Raw genomic sequence first — 26,246 nt, forward strand, 5'->3', positions numbered from 1 at the left:
CCAGTAGAGGAGTCTATGTTAGGAGAATGGCCATGTGGAGCAGAAAGTACCCCTGCTGTCCCGCCGTGCTCAGTGGCCGAGGCTGCCTGGGGAGACTTTAGCTTTGGTTCAAACATTGCAGCAGATCCTGAAGGTGATGTAGCTGGAGGCTGATAGCTAAGTACACTCCTGGAGCAGGGTCTTCCTTGAAGGGAGATCTGACTGGTGCACCATTATGGCTGCCACAAGGCCCCTTCCACACTCTCCAGGAGGGACCAGGAATGTTACCCGTCCTAAGCAGATGATGCACAAGGCAACTTAGCTCCTGCGGCTGGATGAAAACTGAGCAGGTCCATTCATAGGAGAGCCCGGCAACTGCTCTTTGGCAAAGCTGAATGGGCAACCCTGAGCAGATTGTCTCCAGGGGATGTGACCTTCAGCTTCAAGTGATTTTGAATGTGTGCTTGAATGGGCCCCCAGAACAGCACAGAGCCCAGCCTAAGGGTCAACTTACTTTTGAGCAAACATTTCAAATCTCCATCCACAATTATTGAATAGCTACAATGAGGCAGATCTTGTACTAGTTACAGGTGATATAGGAGAGGACAAGAGGAAGCTTCTGTCCTTGGTTTGCCTATAGTCTAGTGATGGAGAAATAATATTAAAAACTAAGAATGGTGATAAGCACAACTAGCATTTGTGAACAATATTAGGGATCAGATAGGAAAGGGAAGTTGAGAGAACTTCATCTGTTCCCTCTTTGGAAATAAAGTATGAAAAGAATGAGTCTTGGATCTTGAAAAGTCCCAGAGCAGGGTGGTCCAGGATGTAGCCTCTGGTCGGTCCCACTGACTTCCATTAGAGTGGCAGTTCGGCATGGGGCGTCATGATGGGCATAGGGAGCAGAACAGACAGGCATCTGGGTCTCTCTCTACTCCACCCTGGTTGGGGATGGAGAAGAATGGGGTGAAATCAGTAGAGAGATTTAGAAAACATATCAGGTCTCCTTCCACTGACCTCTTTCTTGGCTTCTGCGTCATGGAGCTCTTCCCTTTTCCTTCCCTCAGTCCTCTAACATGGATGATTGGGGCTGGACCTGTCTAGGTATGGAAACATGGTCTCCTGTCTACAAGTCATTGACTAGTCCTGCTGTATCTGGACCACGGTTGCTGGGGAGACCCTTCCTTCCTTCCTTCCCTTCTTCCCTCCCTCCCTCTGTTTCCCCTCCCCTCCCCTTCTCTTTCTTTTTTTGATGGATTTTTGCTCTTGTTGCCCAGGCTGGAGTGCAATGGTGCGATCTTGGCTTACTGCAACCTCCGCCTCCTAGATTCGAGTGATTCTCCTGCCTCAGCCTCCCAAGTAGCTGGGATTACACTGGGATTACAGGCATGCACCACCACACCCAGCTAATTTTTTGTATTTAGTAGAGAAGGGGTGTCACCATGTTGGTCAGTCTGGTCTTGAATGCCTGACCTCAGGTAATCTACCTGCCTTGGCCTCCCAAAGTGCTGGGATTACAGGCGTAAGCCACTGCACCCAGCTGCTATATTTTCCAATTCTTCTGTCCTTTCACCATTAATTCCTTTTTTATAGCATTTTAAAAATTATTAGGACAGGTGCAGTGGCTCATGCCTGTAATCCCACCATTTTGGGAGGCCGAGGCAGGTGGATCAAGAGGTCAAGAGTTCAAGATCAGCCTGGCCAAGATGGTGAAACCCCGTCTCTACTTAAAATAAAATTAAAAAAAAAAATTAGCCTGGTGTAGTGGCAGCTGCCTGTAATTACAGCTGCTGGGGAGGCTAAGGCAGAGAATTGCTTAAACCCGGGAGGTGGAGGATGCAGTGAGCCAAGATCATGCCACTGCACTCCAGCCTGGGTGACAGAGCGAAACTCCGTCTCAAAAAAAAAAAAAAAAATATTCAACAGAACTCTGATGAGTGACATCAATATCACGTGTCCTTATTCTTGTCCTAAGAATCTCAGCAGGAGTTATTAGGAGTTATTAGGAGACCCCTTCAGTCCTCACTCACTTGGTGCCTTCCTCACATCTTTCTTCCTCCTTGGGTCCAGTTCTGGAAGTTTAGCCCCAAAGGAACCATTATCATTACTGCACACTGGCTGCAGCTCCACTGGGGTGGATGAGAGCTGGGAACCATCTCAGGCTGAGTGGATGCCTTGACAGCAGGAAAAACAAAAGATGTTCACTGAGACAGTAAGTGAGACTGGAATAGAAGCTGGGAAGAAAAGGGGGTGGGAAAGAGAATCTCAGAAACTCAGTTGTCAGGAAAACAAAGGCCCTGCATGGATAATGAGATGACACAATTTATATGGGACCTTTGAACATGGATCTTAGAGTGGGAAGGAACAGGAAGAGGGCAGAGGGGTAATCTCAGCTTGGAGAGTAGACAGGCAACTGGACACAGGGCTAAAGGGTGCTCATCACTCAGTGACCACAAATCTCCATCTGGTTTGACCTTAAAATTAATCTAGATGCAGCAATAGGAGGTGAAGCCCTCCCAGCCAGAGGGCTCAGGCTGGGACTGGCTGAATTCTCACAGCTCACACTGCAACATTGATGGTCTCTTTCCATTTACACCAGGGATAGAGACAGCAGGAATGTGTCTGTGTCAGCAGAGGGCACTCCTTACTAACAGGCTGGGCTTGCTCTGAAAGACTGGGCTTATGAAGGAAGACTCAGCCTCAATCAAGAAGAACCAAATTAGCCCTTCTTCACAGCCAGAGGGGTCCTGGCTGCCTTACTCAGAGCTGGAACAACAGCCACCTGTATGGTGCTTCTGGCAGGACTGCCTGATGCTGGAAGAGCAGCTGACATGGGTTCTTGTCTGCCGGCGTGTCATTTCATCCTCTGAATATTTATTGAGTGCTGAGTGTGTTAGCACTCTTCTAGGGCTGGGGACACAGAAGAGATGAATGAGAAGGCAGTATTTTGTGGTGATTAAGAGAGTGTGACCTGGAATATTCTGCCTGGGCTAGAGTCACAGGTTTGCTGCTTCCTGTGTAAACCTGGGCAATGGACTTAAGTTCCCTGATCTGCACTGTCTTCATATATAAGATGGCAAAGATGATAAAAACACTGTCTCAGGATTATTCTGAGGGTTAAATAAATTAATACAAATAAAGTGCCTTCAACACTTCCTGTCATATGTTAAGTTCTCATTAATGCTGGCTACTATTCTTTTCCCATGAAGGGCATATGAGAGTTGGTCAACAAACATCTGCTGGGATTCTGCTATATTCCAGGACCTCTGTCAGGTGCTGGGGATGGTGTGGTGAAGGCAGATGTGACAGTACCTATATGGAGCTTACAATCCAGATGATTGATTAGAAAGTATCCTAAATGCTGGAAAGTACTTTGGGATGTTACAGGAGCTAGTGTTGGCTCTGCTCCCACAAAACAATGTGAGCTTGGGACAGTCAACTCATCTCTCTGGCCTTCACTTTCTTCATCTAGAGAGAGAAGGGTCCTTGATGGTGCTATTTCAAGCTGGTAGCCATGGTGATAATAGTACCCTCAGATCCATCTAGCAATTCAAAGGGTCCATCATGGGGAGGTTCCACTGACTCACAAGCCCCTGATACATCTTTCTTGTCCCCTCCCCACACGTATCAGTAGGACTTATGGTCTATCATGATGCTTTTGGGGTTAGTGTTGTCTTTCTACCCACAAAGGTGATGATCCTTGACCAAGTTAGTCTCTAAGATTCCTTCCAGCTTCAATATTCAGAGCCCATGAAAACTTCTTCCCTTTGGACCTGCTAGCTGGTCTAGAATCCCCCTTGTTCCTTCTCTGTCAAAACACAATTGTTACTTGCATGGTGACTTCAGTTGAGAAGCTCTGAGTTACTAGATCTTATGGTCATATGGGCCCTCCACCGTGGCAAGTGCTGGAGGAGGACAGTTTCACAATAGAGGACCCTCGGGTCCTGGCTGTCAGAGCCCAGCTAAGGGTGAGACTGGCAGTCTGTTTCTGAATAACAAGTGAACAATCAATTGCACATGGAAAACCTTGAATGGGCAAAGACAGCATGGCTGCTGTTTTCAGAATTTCTGGTTGATTTGATCCTTGTCTGACTTGAAAACCATACTTCTCTCTGAATCATCCTCCTGAAGCAGAACAAAGCTCTGCAATGACATTTGTGCAAAAAAAAAAAAAAAGTGAGGTAGGAAAATGGTCTTGTTGAGTCTTGTTATGGAAAAGACAGCTGGTATCTCCCCTTCGCTCTTGAAGGATGTATATAAGAGGTCAATTCTTTCAAAGATTTGTCACACACCTGATAGGTCAATTGCTTTGATTAAATACAGGATGTAAAAATTAATTCTCTGGGATTTCTGACTCTTCTTGGTTATGGAAAGGGGACTGTGGTGCCCACTGTTTGCTGCCCTGTCCCAAAAGCTGCCCTATCCCAAAACTGTGCTGCTGTTTGAGTCCGATGCCTGACTGCCCAGCAAGTCAGGGAATCTTCCAAGCGTGTGTTGTGCTGGTGCCTTCCTCCCATAGATGAAACATGGGTTAACGTGGGTTAGTGTGTGAAGACTGTAATGGGGTCTCGTGGACTCTGCAGTGCCAGCCTAGGCATGGAAAAAGTATGGAGTGTGGGAAGTCTCTCTTCCATGTTCCCAACCTCCTCATCAGTTTGTTTACCCTTCAGATACTCCTTCATACACCCACCAACAGGAATGTCAGAAAATAAGATTAAGCAACCTCAGAGGCTTCCTGGCACTAACAAAATAACTCCTTGCTGAAGCATTCAGTGCCCTTTACAGTCAAGGTGCAATGTTCCAGTGTCTCTTTCAAGCCATTCTAGTGTTTCTATATCAATTTACTCACTAATCTCTAAACACATTGTGATGTCTCATATGCCTGTGGCTTTTCTCCTGCCCATCCAAAGTGGTAATATCCTGTTCCTGTCTGCCATACACTGAACTTTTCTTAAGCTGCCCAATTAAAAATGTACCTTTTGGGGAGGCTAGAGAGAGCAGTGGTTATCAGTGTGGGGAACAGGCCTGAGTGTGAACCCCAGCCCCATCATCTTGGGTTAGGAGAGTTTGAACAGGTTCCTGACTTTATAAAAGGGAGAGAACATTATCATCCTTAGAAGGTAGTTCTGAGGATTAAATATTAATATGATAATGCTTGTAAAGTTGCACAGTTCACTGTGGGCACATAGCAAGCCCTAAGAGAGCTATTCTTAGTAATTTTGTAGAACCTTGTCTTTGTCTGTTCAGGCTGCTATAACAAACTCCCATTGAGTGGGTAGCTTATATACAACAAACATTTATATCTTACCGTTCCAGAGACTGAGAAGGCCAAGATCAAGGTGCTAGCAGATTCCGTGTCTGGTGAGGGCCTGCTTTCTGGTTCATAGACAACCATTTTCTTGCTGTGTCCTTACCTAGTGAACAGGAGAAGAGAACTCTGTGGGATCTCTTTTATAAAGTTACTAATACCATTCATGAGGGCTCCATCTTCATGATCTAAACACCTTCCGAAGACCCCATTCCCTGATACTGTCACTTCAGGGGTTAGAATTTCAACATATAAATTCAGGGGAAACACAAACATTCAATCTATAGCAAACTTCAATAAAACTTACCATCTATAATGATAGACTGTACCTCCATCATAGTAGTAAATGTATTGTTCAAAGAGGACTCTACATATGTGTCTCATACAAATTTCTGCAGTTTCCTCAGAGTAAAGGACTATGTCTGATTAATCTTTCTCCCACTATGCCTTATGTCAAGCATATGATATAATAGAGGTTTAATAACAACTGCCGCAAGGGATTTATGGTTGATAGGTCAGTTCTGAACATCCCAGCAGAAGTTTAGCAGTGTTCCACCAGTGCTGAAAATATTGCTTTCCCTTTGGGTGTCCATTCAGGTGCAGTTTGCTTGCAGAATTATGAGGAGCAAAGATCTGTTTAAGAAAGCGTTTCTTTCTCTGTTTGCACAGGAAGAGGGCAGGTCTATTCAAGGGAGCTCTGAGGTGTCTGAGACCACAGTCAGACTCTACTCTCTGATCTCCTGAGAGAGAGCTTCAGCCTCTATGCTGGTGAGAACACTTTTCCAGGAGTGACAATGGTAAAGGAAAGTGGGGAGAAATGTGACGAAGGAAAATTATGAGAGCCTACAATAAGGAGGTAATGATAGATGCTGTTCTTACTGACTGGCAGTAAAGAAAGGGAAGTGAGAGAATGTTGAAATCTATGACAGAAATAGAACATGAGGAAAGGAACTAGTTCTGTGGAAGAAGAAGTTTTTGATTTTAGATGGATTGAGTTGAAGTAACCATGGAACAGAAATCTCTAGTAGTGGAAAAGTTTTTAAACCTGAAGCTCAGGATGGAGATCTGATAAGCAGCATTCATTGTGACTATAGATAACAATTGTATTGCATACTTGAAATTTGATAAAGGGTAGCTCTTAAGTATTCTAACCACAAAAAAAGAAGAAAAAAAATGACATAATATGTTAACTACTTTCATTTGATTACTGTTTGATGGTGATTATTTCACAATGTACATGTATATTAAAACATCAAGTTGCCCACCTTAAATATACATAATTGTTTTTGTCAATATACTTCGATAAAGCTGTTTTTAAAAAAACCAACCTGGAGCTCAGAGAGGAGATACAGATTTTTGAATTATTTTCTTGGAAGCCGTAGTTAAAGCTTTGATGGTGATGTGATTCTTGGGAGTAGAAAAGTTAGAAGGAAGAATAAAGTCCTGAGAAGTACTTAATGCAAAGGGAGAAAGAAGTCCAAGGAGGACAGAGCTCCGAGGATGGGGAGCAAATGTGAGGTCAGAGTGAGATTGAGCCCTGACTGTGGGAGCTAGGGAGAAAAGTCACTAGAAAAATTGAGGATGCAAACTAAGTCAATTACTGCAGAGAAGGAAAGCATGGGGCCTGTATCAGACTCCTGTAGTCAGATGTTAGGTGCTCATGAGAAAGCTTTAAATTGGTCAAAGAAGATATAATAGAAGAGGCCTGTTATGGGCTGAGTTTTATGCTCCCAAAATTCATGTGTTGAAGTCCTAACCCCCACTTTCTTAGAATGCAACTGTATTTGGGGATAAGGTCTTTAAAGAGGTGATTAAGTTGAAATGAGGTCATTAAGGTGGGCCCTAATCCAATATGATTGGTATCTTGATAAAAAGAGGAGATTAAGACACAGACACCCACGGAGGGAAGACCATGTAAAGACACTGGGAGAAGGTGACCTTCAACAAGCCAAAAAGAGAGGCCTCTGAAGAAACTGTCAACCTAAATAACAAATATAGAGAGACCTCTAAAAGTACTGAGTTTAGTTGGGGGAAGCATTGCAATGTGGAACACGTGTGCCATAGTAAACTATGGGCGTATTTGAGGAGGTTGAGGCAAGGGGAGGCTTTTAAAGGCAAAAGGAGGAGTACACGTACATCACAGGAGCTGACACCAGTTCATTAGTGGAGACAGTGTGTCAGGCAAGTGTTCCTGTGCATCTCACTGGCTGTCCTTGTGACTCTTGTAGCAAGCTGCAGTTTAGAAAGTCCTTACCAAAAGCTCTGTGACAGGTATGTGTGCATAAGAGCCCTCCAGACAGTCTTTGTGCTAGTTCTTATCATAGATGTGTGTGTGTGAAGGCCTTCCGTTCCTAAAATCTTGACTTTTTGTTAGGGTGACCTAAGTGACTTCATCTTGATATTGACAACTTTCACAAAACCAACCCTGCCAACATCTTGACCTTGAACTTTCAGTCTCCAGAATTGTAAGAAAAAAAATTTGTATTGTTTAAGCCAGCCTATCCATGGTGCTTTGTTATGGCAGCTCTAGCAATTAGAAAAAATACCAAACATAATTTACCCATCATTTTTATTCTGGAATCCAAAGAAAATAGGAATATCAGTAGCAGAGAGGAAGACCATAATGAACATGGCCACATTTCTTCACAGGGGCAGCAATCAATGCAGGGGGCCTGTAAGACTACGGCTGTAGTTTTCAGTTTGTCTGAATACTGTAATAACCTGAGGGTTAATTTGAAGGAAAAAATCTTGTGTCCCGGCATCACCCCAGACTCCTAGAGAATTTGGAAGTAGAACTCCAATATCAGGACTTCAGAAAACTCCTCAGGTGATTCCAATGTGCAGCAAAATGGAGAACCAACAATCTAAAGAAAAATCCATCCACCAAAGGCCAGAGGAAACAGACAGAGTTTCTGAAAGTCCATCGGGCAGCAAAGGCCCAGCCACATTGGGAAGTCCACGAGGAACAGAGGCCTATGAGATGCAGACTTCTAAGGGCTCTTTGGGTGGGCTTGAGGACTGCACACAGAAGACCATGGCTTGGTCTTGCGTGATACAGGATGTGCTCCTTTTGTTGTTCCCCAGAATGTGGTGAAGTCCTGAGAAGTTGTCAGAAGGAAAGGACATGAGGTATGGATCGAGCAATAAAGATATTATTCAATCCTTGCTACCCTCCGAGAGAGCCAAAAATTTGTGGAAAAGAAAGGGAACAAATACTTAGTAAGGGAAGTTTATGTGTTTACATTTAAGTCCATCTCCCATTCAACAAAATAGGAATTAATATGCCCATGTCATCAAAGAGGAAGCTGAGGGGCTCTGCAAGATTTGTAAATTTTCCTAAAGACATATATCTGGCAGAGTTGTATTTTGAACCCAAGTCTATCTGACTACCATATTTCACGATATTGCCATCACATAGTGCTTTCTCCCAATGAAAGTATGAGTAGCGGTAGTGTAGGATAGGAAGCGTGCTGGACTTTTATTGTGTCATTTTAGCTAAACTGGAACTACATTTCCTAGAATTCCCTGCCCCGCATGGTTCCAAATTACTATGGGCCACAAGAGACATTTTTATGCAAGATTTGGAAGGTAGAAGTGATGTAGCAGCCATGTACTTGTTTTTCCTGGAGAGTCCTCGACACCCAAGACCCTGTTGCAGCTGACTCTCAGAGCTTACTGTGCTCACTGTGCTGGCAGCGACTCAAGCTTCTGCAGGGTCTTCTTCAGCTTCTCTGACTCCTGGCCTCATTCATGTTTCGCTTAGTAGTGAAAGGTGCCACCTTCATCCTCATCATTGATGAGGACATCCTCATTGTCCTCATTGATAAGCAGGACATCCTCATCATTGAAGCTGTCACCTGGAGATGCTGAGAGACTAATGCAGGTTCCAGCTCATGCTCATGGGTTCCATTCATTCTTGCAGGTTCCAGGTTATCCTTGCTTTTCCCAAATGCCTACCCTGTGGACTTCAGGCTGCCACACCAGACACAGAAGAAACAGCCTTCTGTAGACTGTTTAACTATTTCTCACAGTTGTGTAATGCCAAATCCCTACAATAAATCCCTTATTATTTATATTGCCTAGTAGGTCTGTTTCTTTTATTGAAATCTGACTGACATAGGGAAGCATGACTAGGGAAACTTTTTTTTTTTTTTTTTTTTTTTTTGAGACCGTCTTGCTTGGTCATCCAGGCTGGAGTGCAGTGGCACAGTCAGCCCACTGCAGCCTCAGCCTCCCAGGCTTAAAGGATCCTTTTGGAAACTTTGTTAGGACACAAAGTAGAACTACCATGCTGAGAAATTCTGTTCCTGGATATCCCACAGGCAGGTAGCTCATCAGAGACACTGTTACATATTCTGGAATCAGAAAGCAGTTTTGAACCATGGGGTTGGAAAGTATGTTTCAGCTCAGTGGCTTATGGCCCATGACAGGTGAGCAGCCAATCAGTGACAAAGAGTGCCACCACCTCACTGTGCTGGGTCCTGGGGCCATCATCAGCCTCATAGGAAACGTTTTCAGAATGCTCTGTACTCAGAAAGAGGTTGAAGGATGCTCCTCTTCCAGAGGGAGCTGAGCCCAAGGGGACATCCCTGTGATAAGAGTGGTTCAGGGGCCAGGCACTTGGCTCACACCTGCAATTCTAGCACTTTGGAAGGTTGTGGCAAGTAAACTGCCTGAGCTCAGGAGTTCAAGACCACCTTGGGCAACATGGCAAAACCCCAGCTCTACTAAAATACAAAACGTTAGCCTGGCATGGTGACGGGAGCCTGTAATTCCAGCTATTTGGGAGGCTGAGGCACAAGAATCGCTTGAGCCCAGGAGGTGGAGGTTGCAGTGAGCCAAGACCTCACCACTACACTCCAGCCTGGGCAACAGGGCAAGACTCTGTCTCCAAAAGTAAAAATAAAATTTAAAAAAGTGGCTCAGGATTGGGAGATCCTTTTCAGGCCTCACAGTGAAGCTCCACCATTTCCCCCACGTCAGCCTGGACCCCAGGAGCTCTGAGGGTGTGGAGACAGTTAGACACTGGAAATGACAGAGAAAATGGGACTGTCAGAGAAGGCCCCTGCTGCTTCCACAGTCCTCCCATCAATCCATCTACTCAAGGAGGCTAGAACAGGTAAACAGCCCATTCTCATATCTAACATCCCCATATTCCTGATCTTACGTTCAGAAGAATCACCCCAGAGCTGTTCTGAAGAATTTTAAGCAACATTCCATACACCTGTCCTGAATCCTCAGTTACCATAAATCCCTCATGGCTATCCTTCTAGGACCCTGTAGTACCGTCATCATCACCACCACCAAAAGCAATAGCAACACCATGGAGCTGGCAAATTATCTCCCAGGCTCTGCCACATAAACTGGCTAATTGTTCTCCACAGGGTTGGCTTCTGGGTCTTCCTTGAAACATTCTCATGATGCCTCTGGGGATATTGACCATACTTTGAGATTTGCAGATTGAGATGAATGAAGGTAAATATCCTTCTCATATTGATATTTACCTGCCCACTAAACATACAGCCTTGGCTGTTCGCAGCTGAACAGCATCACCCCCACTCACAACAGAGGTCATCTGTTTACTCTCTGGGAATGTCTAGTGCTCTTTTCCAAACCTTCCCTGTGCCTTCTCTGTATCAGGAGAATGTGGTGTCCCCTCGGACCTTAGACACCAAGGAGCCAAAGAAGAGCATTATTCAATCACTCACCCTACTCTAGGGAGGGAAATGGGCTGGGACTCATGGTCAATGTAAATACGGGGACCCCTGAGTGAACACAAGATATCACAGGCTGGGTTTCCAGGAAGGCGGATGCTGAGATAGAAATGAACATGTAGGAAATCTGTTATGGAGTGATCTCTGTATCAAAAACTCTCGAAAGGAAGGAAACAACTTTGTATAGAAGGAGAAGCTGGGCTTTGATGCCATCTCCACAAAAGTCTCAGCCAACCCTATAGACACCCTGAGTCTAGGATGATTTTTCAAAGTGGTCCTGGGTTGAGATTTAGGGGCTCTGCCTTTATACCCTAGTGTGGACAGCCACTGGATACAATGCTCTGGAAAGGGAGGATGACCCTGGATGGAGTGGCCAAAGCCTTTCCCAAGAGGGCTTATAATAGGATTATCTGCTGGCAGCAATTCTAGCAGCTGGGACAATAAGTCCATTCCTGACAGGGGATCTGGGTGGCACATCACAGAATCCATTACGTAAAATAGGAGTCAATTTTGAACATATTTCTGTGGAGGAAGGCAAAATCCCTGCCTCTTCATGCAGGAACATGTGGCCTCCAGATGCAGATCACTTTGGGAACTCAGAAAGGTTAGGGTGGGCGAATCCTGACACACCATAGGGCATGTGTCTGGGGGCTCACTGGGTAGCTCTGAGGGAGGATACTGGAGGATATTAACCCTGACTTGAAGATCACTACCGAAGATCATAAATCCCCCTTTCTTCTCATGTGTACAGACTTATCTCAAGCATAATGATTTCCCTGACACTGTCTTCTCTCTGCTTCAGCCCATACCAATCTCTCTCTTTTGTACTGTTCCAGGTTTGTAGACCACGTTTCCCAGTTGTTTATCAGCTTTGTGTCAGAAGAGATCAGTTCACTTACTCTACTGACTTCCCCTACAACCTCTATGGCTAGCTGATGGGCACCCCATAATTACCTAGTGTAAATATTTGGTGGTTTTACTGACTGGAAGAAGAAGGATATAGAGAGGTAGAGGCCTTATAAAGCTTGGGATTTATGGAATATCATGATAACCATCCCAGTTCTTTGCACCATTGGGAAATGGAGGAGACCAGGAAGACTAATGGACCTAGCTGCTTTCAAGAGGAACCCTGTTTCTAGGAACAAAATAGAAAAGAAGAAACAAATATCTGTCCCCTTCCCTTCTGCTTAGCCCTCAAACTGGCAGACAGGTCCCTCTGACACTCATTATTTACTTGAATCTGGGGTTGTTGACTTTCTTCCTACACCCTGTGACCTTCGTGTTCTCCCTCTGACATCAGTACACAAAGAACCTTTAATTTTTTTCTGTCTCCAGAGTGTGAAGCTCTTGGACTTGCATCAGCTTTGCTCTAAGAGCTCTGCCATTTCTAAACAAGCCAAAATGAAGCTGAGTCTCTCATATCTGGAAGAATTTGGTCCCTGAGCTCTCCTCCATGGGATACTAGTATCTGGCTTTTGGGACAGAAGGTTGAATAAGTTCTAGAGAAGATTCAAACACATTTCCCAGGGCAATGAGCTCAAATTTCTGGTAAGAATTGCATTGTGTCCTCAGCACTAGAACATGAGCCATACAGCCCGTGGGACACAACGACCCATGGCTCACATATCTCTTTAGGAGACTAATCTGGGAGAGTGCTAATCAAAGAGATTTCTCTTGTCAGCACTTCTTTCTCTATAAACCAGTCCACTCCCTCTTCCAGCCCAGGCCCATGAAGAGAGTTAGCCTTGCCCTAAGCTTTGAGCCTCATTGTTTAGAAGGTTTTGAGATTTTGAGATGTCCTGCAGTGGTACTTGAGTTTGTCACTAGGGTCTGTGATTGACTTGTCAAAGCCTGAGGTTTTTTTTTGTTTGTTTGTTTGTTTGTTTTTACTAAAATAAAAACTCTTTCTTTCATCTTAAGGAAGTCAGAGTAGTTCATAACTTTTCCTCCTTACCTGAGCCTCCAGGTATCACAGAGCTGCGGTGTCTCCATCAGAGATAGACTGTGTGGCCTTGAGATCAATCTGTTCACTTTTTTCAAGTTCCTCTAATTTGAGTCTATAGGAGAAGAAGCCACAGCCCTAAATGTGCCTGAAGATGTTCTGCTTCCACATTAGCCACAGGAACCATTTGCCTGACCACTTCTCTGTCTGGAGACCCATCTGCCTGACCACTTTTCATGGGATGCCACAACTCCCATGGAAACTTATGCTTTTCCCTCTCCAAGCTCATTCTTCATTCAGAAGTGGGGTTTTTCTTAACTTGAGTTTCCTCTTTTACTTGGAGAAAAAGGCAAATATGCAGGGTTCTTCAGGTATTAATCTGCATTCTCTAGTAAAACTCACTTGAATTCTATTTGAAACAGATTCTTTATTCCATCACCCTTCTCATTCCTCACTGTCCCAACATATTCTCTTTTATTTAGGGGAGAGAAATTCTTTGCTTGTTGCATTGACCCTGGGCTTCTTTGCCCTCAGATCCATTTTCCACCTTGCCCTTGCTCTGCTCTTTGCCACAGGGGATAATAATGGAGTGCTTCTGTGCATGCCAACATGTTGGTTTACTAAGTCAAATAACACCACTTCATGATAGGCAGCTAAGGTCACATGCAACTTTGTGGCCCATGGTCAAGGGTTCAGTCTCTATTAGGACTTAGTAGCAAGTCAGAAGTTAAGTTTTCAAAAGGAGACTAGTTATCTACAAAGGTGGACATGGCTTTGCTACAAAACGTGTCCTTCACCCTGGGAAATATGTTTTGACATGTCTAAGAACCCTGGACCACTAGAAATTTCACCAAAATGGGATTTATTTACCACCTTCTGGCATGTATATTTCCTACCCAGATGTCTAGAGTTGCTGCTTTGTGCTCAATTGGTCTAATCAGTATGATGCCATTGATCTAATGGATGAGTGTGGGATGTCCTATGAAGAAGAGAAACTGATCAAGGTCTTTGTGATTCTATGACAGAGGGCTGAAAAGCTGATATAGCTCAAAGTTAGGACAATAAAGTGTATTGTAAATGCTTCTGGTGGTCTCAATTAACAGGAATTGAGGTTAAAAAAAAGGCATTTTCCAGGTCAAAAGCTGCATGGTGAGTGCTAGTAGCAAGATGATTTGCTCTGTCAAACAAAACCACATCTGGAGCAGCCACTGCAATTGCTGTTCTTCAAAATACACCTGTCATTTGCACAAACCAAATAAGTGAGTTGAATGGAGGATGTGATAGGAATTTCTCCCTGTGTTCTTTCAAATTAATCTATAAATGAAATAAAATCCCAATAAAAAGTTCACCTGGATTTTTTTTTTAGCCATTTAATATACTTACTCTAAAATTTTATAGAATAATAAAAATCTATGAAAGTCCAGGTTAACTTTGATAAAAAAGAACAAAGAGTGGTTTTATATTATCAGATATTAAGGTAGATCAGAAGTCCAGGGCAATTAAGTCAGTACAATGTATGTGCAAGATCAGATAAATAAATCAGTGGAACAGAGTAGAGAGATCATAGACCTTGGGTGCACACACACACACACACTTAAGGTTGACATCACAAAATAATGGGGAGTGCATGACCTGGCCTATTTAGTACATGGTGCTAGATTACTCTAAGGGAAAACAATTTGGACTTATACCTAATATCAAATGTAAAGTTGGACTCCAAAAGATCCAATGCATAAAAAGTAAAACTATGAAATTAAGGGAAGTTTTGCGATTTTGGAGTCAAGAGGGACTAAACAAAACTCTAAAAACATACGTTAAAAGCAAAAATTGGATGAGTTTTATAGTTTAATTTTTTTTTTTTTTTTTGAGACGGAGTCTCATTCTGTCACCAGGCTGGAGTGCAGTGGCACGATCTCAGCTCACTGCAACCTCGACCTCCCGGGTTCAAGTGATTCTCCTGCCTCAGCCTCCTGAGTAGCTGGGACTACAGGTGTGAGCCACCACGCCCGGCTAATTTTTGTATTTTTAGTAGAGACGGGGTTTCATCAGATTGGCCAGGATGGTCTTGAACTCCTGACTTCGTGATCCACCCACCTCGGCCTCCCAAAGTGCTGGGATTACAGGTGTGAGCCACCGCACCCGGCCTATAGCTTAATTTTTTTTTTTAATCTGCTCAATAAAAGACACTATGGACAAAGTTGACTGATGGTAGAGTAGGAGGTAATGTTTGCAAAGCCTAAAACAAGCAAGAAACTTATATAGAAAAAGCAGTAGCTCCTATATACCAAATAGGAAAAACCAGAAATTATATTAACAAAATGGGCAAAGGACACAAAATGGTTATTTCATAGAAGAGGAGACTCAAAAGGCTAACAAGCACATGCAAAGATGCTTATGCTTATTGATAATTAGAAAAATGGAAATAAAACACCAATTAGATCTCTGAGATCTCTCTTTATCCTCATCTGATTGGTAAAGTTAGAACACTAAAGGGTTGAGTGGGATGTGGGGTTAGGGAATGTTCTTGCCCTGTTGGGGGCACTAGTAACTTTGGGGACCACTTGGCATTACTTCTTCCATCAATCACTCTCTCAGGTATATATCCAGAGATATTCTCACACAGGTCTATGGTGTGACATGAAAAAGCAGGTGTCAGTGTTTGTAGCAGTAACAAGTTGGGGACAATCTAGATATCCTTCACTGGGATTAGATAAGGGAAGCAGGGTGGAATAACTTGCAGAAGTTAGGAGCAATGGGCTAGATGTACACATAACAAAATAGATGGGTCAAAACATAGTGCCAAGAGAAAAATGCCCAATAATATATGTAAATTAAAAAGTCTCAAGGAAAATGATACATGTATGTGTATCATCATGAAGTGATTGGGAGGCTGGGAAATGGAAATAGAAAGTAAAGACACAAGGAAATAAATAAACTAGAGAGAAAATTCATATGGACCAATAAAGTGAGTGAGCCATGAACTGAGGGATTAACTCTATGTCTGAGGTTACAAAAGGAAGAGTAAGAAAAACAAAACAAAACAAACAAAAAACAAAGGAAGCATTAAGAAGAGAACAGATAACAGAATAAAAAGGCAAGCATGCTTAATAAAATAAAATAATTTTATATTCAGTACAAAACCAAAACTCAACTCTACATTACGTGTAAGGGGCATATCTTAAAGAAAGTGACTCAGGAAAGTTAAAAGTAAAAGAATGGAAGGCTGAGTGTGGTGGCTCATGCCTGTAATCCTAGCACTTTGGAAGGCTGGGGCAGGCTGATGACCTGAGAACAGGAGTTTGAGACCAGCCTGGCCAGCATGGTGAAACCTCATCTCTAAAAAAAAAAAAAAAAAAAATTAGCCAGGTGTGGTGGTGCATACCTGTAATCCCAGGCTGACTTGGGAGGATTTCTTGAACCCAGGAGGCAGAGGTTTCAGTGAGCCGAGTTCACACCACTGCACACTCCAGCCTGGGTGACAGAGCGAGACTCTGTCTCTAAAAAAAAAGGACAAAGTCATATCAAGGCAAAAGCACCAAATGAAAGTGGAGGAGGTTAAAATATATGAGAAGTCTCTAGGCCTCATAAATCTTTGAAATTGAATATCTTGGCATCAAAATACCCGACACATAGACTGGAGGAAACAGAAACAAAAACAGAAAAAAACTTGAGCACAATGATAATAACAAATGACACCTGTAGACCTAGAAGATCCAGTGGATAAAAAATAAGGAAGCATATGATTTGAGTGATATGATTAATAAGTTCCTAATAGATACATATTGAACAATAGATCCTAGCAACAGAGAATTCACTTTTCTTTTCTTTTTTTTTTTTTTTGAGACAGAGTCTTGCTCTGTTGCCCAGGCTGGAGTGCAGTGGCGCCATCTCAGCTCACTGCAAGCTCCGCCTCCCAGGTTCAGCCTCCTGCCTCAGCCTCCTAAGTAGCTGGGACTATAGGTGCCCGCCACCACACCTGGCTAACTTTTTGTATTTTTAGTAGAGACGGGGTTTCACTGCATTAGCCAGGATGGTCTCGATCTCCTGACCTCGTGATCCGCCCACCTTGGCCTCCCCAAGTGCTGGGATTACAGGCATGAGCCACTGCGCCCAGCTGAGAATTCACTTTCTTTTAACTACTCATGGAACACCTACAAAAACTAACCATATTTTAGGTCACAAAGAAAATGTTTAAAAATCACAAATGCAATGAATTTTTTAAATCACAAAATTAGGGGAAAAGATTATCACCAGGTAATTAAAAAAAATCCCTCTATAAGGATCAGGAAAAATAACTAATGGGTACTAGACTTAATACCTGGGTAACAAAATAATCTGTACAATAAACACCCATGACACAAGTTTACCTATATAACAAACCTGCACATATACCCCTGAACTTAAAATAAAAGTTAAGAAAAAAAAAACAAATAAAATAAAAAATACCTCTTTCAATCAACTTTGAGATCAAAGAAGAAAATAAAATTGATGTTGCAGACTGAAAATAGTAATAACCAAAACACTACATATCCAAACCTGAAGGATATGACTAAAACATGTTCTCAGGAAAATTAATGAAACAGTTGGAATGAGTACCAAGAAAAAATGGAGATAAATGAACCCAGTATTAATCTTAAGAACTTACAAAAATATCAACAAAATAATTCAGATGAAGGCGGACATTATGAGTAAAATAAAAAAAAACCCTCACAATAAGGAATATGAATAAACTCAAAAGCTTTTCCATGAAAAGCATATTGATACGCCACTGAATAGCCTAATCAAGAAAGGAGTGGCAATGAATAAATATACATCTGAACACCTACATTGAATGGATACTTTTCTAGAAAAATATAAATTACTAAATTTTATGTAAGAAGAGACAGTTAAATAAAAAGAATAATAGTCATGAAAAAAATTGAAGCACTGTTAGGGAGCCACACCTCTAAACATATCAGGGCAGATGATTTCGTACTAACTTTTTTTTTTTTTTTGAGACGGAGTCTCACTCTGTCACCCAGGCTGGAGTGCAGTGGAGCAATCTTGGCTCACTGCAACCTCTGCCTCCTGGGTTCAAGCAATTCTCCTGCCTCAGCTTCCCAAGTAGCTGGGATTATAGGCACCCACCACCACACTCAGCTGATTTTTGTATTTTTAGTAGAGACAGGGTTTCACCATGTTGGCCAGGCTGGTCTCAAACGCCTGATCTGAAGTGATCTGCCTACCTCGGCCTCCCAATATGCTGGGATTACAGACGTGAGCCACCGCTGCCAGCCTCATGGTAACTTTTTAAAAATCTTCAAGGGAATTGATAAAATTTAGTAGCATTCAAATTGTTTTTAAGCATAAAGAAACCTTTTTACATAATAAGAAATCAATATAGCATTGATATCAAAGTTTTTCAAAGAAAGAATGAAAGGCTACAGACAAATCCTCATTATAAATATCTGTGTAACCTAATGTAAATGATGAGTTAATGGGTGCAGCACACCAACATGGCACATGTATACATACGTAACAAACCTGCATGTTGTGCACATGTACCCTAGAACTTAAAGTATAATAAATAAATAAATAAATAAATAAATAAATATCTGTGTAAAAGTCTTATATAAGATACTACCAAAGAGAATTCAGCAGGATGTTAATATACATCACAGCCAGGTAGGGTTGAAACAATTATTTATTATTAGGAGATGTTAATGTAATCCACCATATTGTTAAAAGGAAACAAAAATAACACTGGGAAGATGTTTTAAAAATTCAACATGTACCTCTGATTAAACAGTAAATGAGTTTTGGTGACTCATAGAGTGTGTTGCATCATGAAGCATGTGGCTTCTACCTTCCCTTAAGTCTGCACTCCCAAAGCTAGTAAAGGGCCTTTTTGAATCAATATTTATCTTCTTGAGAGGGAAGTTTTGTAAATACACATACATACATATATACATATATGTGCATGTGGTATGTATTTTCTATATCTATGGAATGTCTGTTAATGTTGCATTGTTAAATTGAATAAACACTATAAAATAATATATAGATTATGGTACAATAAATTCAAATATATGTGTTAATATATGCTTATATATTATTTTACTGAAGAATATATAAATGTTATTTTTATTCCTTATATGACCTTCAGGAAGTTTCAGAACATTAACAGCAGTTACTTCTGAGTGTTAGAATTTTGGCTGACTTTTATTTTCTTTCTTCTATACCACTTTTTTTCCAATGTGTTTTACCATTGTAATTTTTAAAAAATTGAAAAAATAACTTTTTTAAAACCTAGTTTATTTCCAAGCCATTAAGAAAGGAGATTAAGGCCGGGCGTGGTGGCTCACTCCTGTAATCCCAGCACTTTGGGAGGCAAAGGCAGGTGGATCACAAGGTCAGGAGATCGAGACCATCCTGGCTAACATGGTGAAACCCTGTCTCTACTAAAAATACAAAAAAATTAGCCAGGCGTGGTGGTGGGCGCCTGTAGTCCCAGCTACTCGGGAGGCTGAGGCAGGAGAATGGCGTGAACCCAGGAGGCGGAGCTTGCAGTGAGCCAAGATTGCGCCACTGCACTCCAGCCTGGGCAACAGAGCGAGACTCCATCTCAAAAAAAAAAAAAAAAAAGAAAGAAAGGAGATTAAATACCCATATTTTCTTTAATTTTGTCTGTTTTATATGTCCACATTTCTACCAGATGTAGGGCCCATTTCAGGTTATTTCTTACTTGTTCCATCTCAGGCTGCCAAGGAGACAGTAACTGAGATTCCCAGCCAGGCACTTCTGGAAAAGACTAGAAAAGCCTGCTTGGCCAAGATGCCAGTGTGGGGGACAATTTCACTAAGCTCAGCTTCTTTGGGAGTTGGGTTTTTCCCCTAATGCAGGTGGGGCTGAGACTGGCTCAGGAGAGTGGTGTTTACAGTCCTGCAGAGGGGATGGGGGAGCCACAGGTAAAGTCTTAAAGTCCATCTGGGGTTGTGGTGCTCTCCAGGCCTGTGAGGCCAATGAGGATATGGGCCTGCTGATCCCCAGTCTCCAGATCTTCAAAGAGTATTAGGCAAGAATGCTATAGAGAAAAGGGGGAGAGGTGGTAAGGTGGGGAGACCCAGTAAAGTACTGTTCAGGCAAGCTCATAAGATCTCCCAGGAGAAGAGAGGCCCAGATTAAGGATGGATCCTGACCCCAAGCCTCAGACTGGTTCCCCCCATCCAGACCATCCCAAAGAAGCCCAGGGACTTCTTCCCAGACTTTGCTCCACAAGAGGTCTTTATGAGTGTGTTTTGCTTGATCTTATCCTACTCTGTGAGGAAGTTTGGCTAGATGCTATCCCACTTTTCTGACAAAGATAATAAGCTTTGGAGAAGTTTGCTACCTACATGGCTGGCTAGTCAGGGAGGTAAACCTCTAGCTCTGAACAGTTGACTCCAAATCTTGGATCCTTGCTAGTGCCCATTACTGAGTCAATTTCCTTGAACAAGTCACAGGTTCTTACTAGGTCCTAAAGCTCGGCATTGGCCTAGTGTTTTAAAGACTTTTCTTCTCACCAAGGACCTCTGAAAGGCCACTCATTAGCCCTGGCCCATGGGACTGGAGGGCTCCATGGGAGGCTGGGGCTGGGGCTGCAGCTAGAGAGAGCAGTCAATCTTACTGGCTTCCACTCCAGTCAAGGCTGTGTGGAGGCTTTGGAACCTGCAGTGGTCCCAGAATTTCTTCATTTTACCTCTACCCTTAGGTAGCTCTGTCCTTTACAGCTTGCGGCCTGGCTTTCTTGACAGACTCTGTGTTCTTCCAACTCCTCCTAGTCCCTATTGGAATCCAGAGATTCATTTTGATGAGCAGAGTTGTTTAGGGGAGAGAGCTGAGAAAAGCTGAAGAGATTATAGAACAATATAAGCAGTGTGATCTTGATGAAAATCACTCAAATTGTATAATTCTATGATTTTATAATTATTTTCCTAGCATTATGCCTCAACCCACAGCCACAAAAAATACCAGTATTTTGTCTTTTGAGATGATAGATAAAGTCTAATAATATGAGCATAGATTATAGGAGAGCCCTTTAACTCTGGACCAGCTTAAGTAAAGTAATGGTGTTGCACTGAGCACATTTTTGCATAGAGTGGTTGAGTGGTTCTGAAGAAGTAGGGGGCAATGGTGAGTATTAAGGAGAACTGGAAGTGGCAGCACAAGGAAGGATCTTGGAGATGGGTTAGCCCACAAATACCACTCCCCAAGCCCTGCCATTACCCAACATCACACACTGCTCCTGTATATTCCTCATGCCCACAGTCAAAGCTCTCAATTTGCTCACATTCAGCCAGTGCCTCTTCTGTCCTATGGCACAGGGCAACCTGAATGAACACAGGTTGGGCCTCTTCTGCCACTCTTGAATACAACATGCCAGCAGGTGTGTGCTTGGCTGCTCCACAGCCTAGCTCCCGGCACACCACGGCCACATCCTTCATGTCCCAGCCGTCATCACACACGGTACCTCAGTGACCTTCCTGTTCCACTTCCACTCTTCCTTTGCAGTGGTGAGGACCATTAATCAAACGGACTTTGGTCGGGGGCTCTGCAAACAGAAGAGGTAAGAGCACACTCAGGAACGTACTCTTAAAGCAGCTCCCAGTGTTAAGAGAGGTTGTTTGATGTTGGTGTTGGTGATGTTGTGTGATGTGGGCTTAGGGTACTTGCAAAAAGTAAGGAAGTACGGAGCTTCAGATCTGCCCTATCCCAATCACCATTTTACGAGCATCTCGCCCCACCAATGCCCTCCACTCAATGATACCTAAAAAGGAGCCCTTGCTTCCACTCTGACGATAAAGAGACGTGGGGACATAGAGACTTATGGTTTGGTTCTCACGAGCTCAAAAAATCTTAGAAACAGAGAAGGCTAGAATTAGATCTTTCCTAGAGATAGAGACTGAGGCCTAGAGTAGGAAAGGCATAAGGTCAACTGAGTTATGCATTTTCCTTTTAAAAACTGCTCTGTATGACACTGATGACTTCACCAATGGCAGGCCCATTTTCTCTGGGGAAGGGGGTGGTAGGAGTTGGATGGACACATTTACACGGACTGGTTAATCTCTAACATCTGCCTGTCTTGTTTTTATGGTTTTAAGCTGCAGTCATTGGAAAGAAACTCTTTTCTCTAGGATCTCTAGCAGAAAGGAGAGATGTAAGCCTAGAGTTATCAGTGGCCAGCTCTGCCTGTCTAAGAATGAAGCTAATGGCAGAAAGCAGAGGAAAGAAGGTGGACAACAAAGACAGAGCCCTTGCATCCACTTGCACACAAAGCCTTGTCCATTCTTGACCCCTCACCAACTTTGCTTTTTTTTTTCCCTCAAGCCAGTTTGTATGGGACTTCTGTCATTTGCAACCAAAATGCCCCATCTCACACAATTACTATGATCACGGCAAAGCCCCTGGGAAAAGGTAGACTTAACAGAATTATAGACAATAATGGGAATATGATTCTCAAAAATTAATAGATTAAACAGGACATATGTAACACTCTACAGAGAATGAATAAATCAAGCAACTGGCTTAATTTTATAGAAAAATATATACTGTGTACCTCTAACAGAAAATTCATAATCTTTTCACTTCCTGTATAGAATATTTATATAAATTGACTATATGTTAGACCATAAAGAAATTCTTACTAAGTTCCCAAAAAGTAAAAATTATACAGGCCACTTTGAAAAAATGTTAAATACAAGGATAACAAAGAACTTTATGAGAAACTAAGAAAATAAAGGATGAAAAAAATCTATTCATAAGAAATTATTTTATAATAGTTATAATAATTTGCCAGGTTGAAAAAACAAATGAAAACATATATTATACACACACTTTAGATATTAAACAAATGAAAATATTCATCAAAACTTTTAGGATAATGTGAAAGTGTACTTAGAGGAAAACATACAGTTTTAAATGTATTCATTAGAAAACAAAGATAAAAAATGAATAAGCATTTCAGGTAAGAAATTAAAGAAAAGGCAACATAAAATAAACTTAAAATAAAAAGAAGGAAGAATATACTGAAAGTAAAGGAGAAATAAATGAATTAGAAAACCAAAACCAAATATATTTGAATGATAAAACAATTTTCTATTTGTACAATAAAAATAAATCTAGGTATTTGAAAAGAGCAATGTAACAGCTGAACCTCTGGCAAATCTGGTAAGAGAAAAGAGACCACACAAACAAGTTAGAAATGAGAAGGACACAATCACAAACTAGAGGGCTTTAAAAAATTAGATGAAAATACTGTGGTTGACTGGGTGTGGTGGCTCACGCCTGTAATCTTAGCACTTTTGGAGGCCAAGGTAGGTGGATCACTTGAGTTCAGGAGTTCCAGACCAGCCTGACCAACATGGTGAAACCCCATCTCTACTAAAAATACAAAAATTAGCTGGGTGTGGTGGTGCATGCCTGTAGTCCCAGCTACTTGGGAGGCTGAGGTAGGAGAACTGCTTGAACCCAGGAGGTGGAGGTTGTAGTGAGCCGAGATTGTGCCACTGCACTCCAGCCTGGGTTACAGAGCGACTCCATCAAAAGAAGGAGGAGGAGGAGGAAAAGAAGAAGAAAATAATACTATGGTCAACATTATGTGACAAATTTGAAAATCTAGAGAAAATGCCCAACTTTTTGAGTGAAAGGATTCAAATTGTGTTTTAAAAGGGCGAAAAATTTGAAAAAAGTGAATAAAAAAAAGATCTGACAATGGAGAGAAAAATACACCAGACTCAGAAAGTTTCTGGGCTATTTCCAAAGAGTAAGTAGCAGATAACTCCAATATTGTTTTCAATTGTTGCAGAGCACAGAAACTATGGAAACTTCTGAAATTATTCTTATGAGGCTAACCAATCCCTGAAACCTAAACCAGATGAGTAGAATTTAGAAAAGAAAACTCACTTATAAACAAAATGCTAAAATTTAAAATAAAATATTAGCAAGTGTTATGTAGTTACTACCTGCAATGACTAAGAAGGGTTTACAGGGGAAATTCAAGGATTGTTCCATATTAGGACATCTATTAATGCAGTTCTCCACAATAATGGATTGAAGAAAAAAATGTACAGAACGGTCATAATATATTAACGCTGTGGCTAAGAGCACAGTTTCTTGATTCAGGCAGCCCTGGCCTAAAGTTCCATCTTTGTACCTATTTGCTATGTAAACTTGGGCAAGTTACTTAATCTAAATTTTATTTCCTCATTTGTCAAATGAGAGTTGCTATGGAGATTAAGTGAGATAATTCCAGTAAAATTTTAAATCCCAGAATCTAGTCTGTTCACGGTTTTTCTACTTGTATTTACAAGGGTTAGTTGTACCTCCTCCCTCCCTGGAGCTCTGCATGTGCAAGATACTTCCTTATTTTTCTCAGGGAAGTCTTCCTCCTTTCTTCTTGCCTTACCGACCTGACTCCCAACGCTGACTTGACCCTAGCACAGTGCCCAATACCCAGTATCTATTTCACACGTTTTACTAGTTCAGTGAAAGGGAACAGGAGAGACCAGGGGTTCGCCAGCAATGCTGCTGTTAAGATCAATTACACAAGGCCTGGCGCGGTGGCTCACGCCTGTAATCCCAGCACTTTTGGGAGGCCAAGGCTAGTGGATCACCTGAGATCAGGAGTTTGAGACCAGCCTGGCCAACATGACGAAACCCAGTCTCTACTCAAAATACAAAAATTAGCTGGGAATAATGGTGGGTGCCTGTAATCCCAGCCACTCCGGAGGCTGAGGCAGGAGAATAGCTTGAACCCGGGAGGCGGAGGCTGCAGTGAGCCGAGATTGCCCCATTGCACTCCAGCCTGGGCGACAGAGCGAGACTCCGTCTCAAAACAAACAAACAAAAGCCAAAACAAAACACAAAACAAACAAACAAAAAACCCAATTACAGGGAGAGCCCTGGAGCATTAAGGTGCTTTCTAGAGGAACTCTGATTCCTCAAGGAGCAGAAATTTCCGAAGGAAAGGAAGCACCAGCCATTGCTTGGTATAATTGCAACAAGCTCTCTGGAAGGAGCTGTTTGCCATGTCCCACCTGTGACCGTGAGTGCCACCACCTCACTGCGCTGGGATCCCCAGCCATTGTCGGCCTCACAGGAGTAGTTCCCAGAATGCTCTGCGGCGACGGAGAGGTTGAAGGACGCTCCTCCTCCAGAAGGTGCTGAGGCTTTCCCCAGAGTCACATTTTCATGGTAACACCAAAACAGAATGGGTGCAGACGCCCTCCTGTCTTCGCAGTGAAGCTCCACCACATGGCCAATGAAGGCCAGGGCGCCAGGAGCAATGAAGCTGAGGAGAAGACGCGACACTGGAACTGAAAGAGGCAGTAGGGTCCGTCAGCGAGGCTGGTCGCAACTCACAACCCACCCGGTCCTCGGCTCAGGAAGTCCTCGCCTCATAGCACCCCGCCGGCCCTGGACTCTTTCCCACGTCGCACCTCGCACCTGCTGGTCTAACCCTGCAGGGGTGCTTCCGGCAGAGCTGTGCTGGGCTCTGGTGAAGAGCTCGGGATACATGGCCCCGCGTCCACCTTCTCACCCTCCTCTAGCTCTCTGCCACCGCTGCCGCTGCCACCACCTCCCCCATCACCAGACTACAGTGCCCATAGGGCCTCTTACCCTCCTCACGCCCTGTTTCTTGTCGTCACCTTGGAGCATCCTCGCTGCTACAGAAGGAAACTGACCCCAGCGGGGAGCCGCCGGCTAGCGGATTCAGACCACGCCGCTCACCTCTCACAGTGACATTCAGCAGCGCGCTCTGAACGGGGCCGTAGCTGTTGTCTGCTGTACAGTAGTATCCTCTTGCATGGCTCTACCTGATGGCAGGGTCTCCGACTCTGCTCTTGGGGAAGGCTGAGTTTTCCTCCCCAGACTCTCCTGCGTGTCCTTTCGGTGCCAGGAGAACGTGGTTTCCCCTGTGCCTTCAGCCACGGAGCAGACAAGGACCAGCGTCTCCCCTTCAACCGCCTGGCCCCCTGAGGGCTGGGTCTCCAGGAGCACCCCAGACACAGGGATCCCTATGTAAAAATGAGACCACAGGGAGGGTCCAGCTGTGAAGGAGGGCAGGGCTGGGTGGAAGCCGGTATCACCTGCTGGGCATTAAGGCAAGTGGGGTTGGTGGAACTAAATGTTTGGGTAGAGGGTCCACCTCACTTTCCTGGGTGTTTTTAATAGCGAGAGAGCACGCTGAGGAACATTACACAGGACCACCTTGCTGTTTGATGCTCCATAACAATCCTACCCTGCACTTCCTCCACATTCTTTTGCCCTCTGGAATGACCGCAGC

The 26,246-nt window shown here is 43.1% G+C and overlaps 1 long non-coding RNA gene across 1 annotated transcript; it reads right to left on the reverse strand.

Annotated features, from left to right (window-relative positions):
* Positions 1 to 1,570: 1,570 nt before the first annotated feature.
* Positions 1,571 to 25,571, reverse strand: LOC130541556 (uncharacterized). Its single transcript, XR_008955626.2, has 4 exons — positions 24,997 to 25,571; positions 21,252 to 21,512; positions 5,288 to 5,393; positions 1,571 to 2,889 (listed from the first exon to the last, which is right to left on the reverse strand). It is a non-coding gene; the product is annotated as an uncharacterized LOC130541556 (long non-coding RNA).
* Between the last annotated feature and the right edge of the window lie 675 nt (positions 25,572 to 26,246).

The sequence above is a fragment of the Pan paniscus genome, chromosome 1 (assembly GCF_029289425.2).
Source record: "Pan paniscus chromosome 1, NHGRI_mPanPan1-v2.0_pri, whole genome shotgun sequence".
Taxonomy (NCBI): Eukaryota; Metazoa; Chordata; class Mammalia; order Primates; family Hominidae; genus Pan; species Pan paniscus.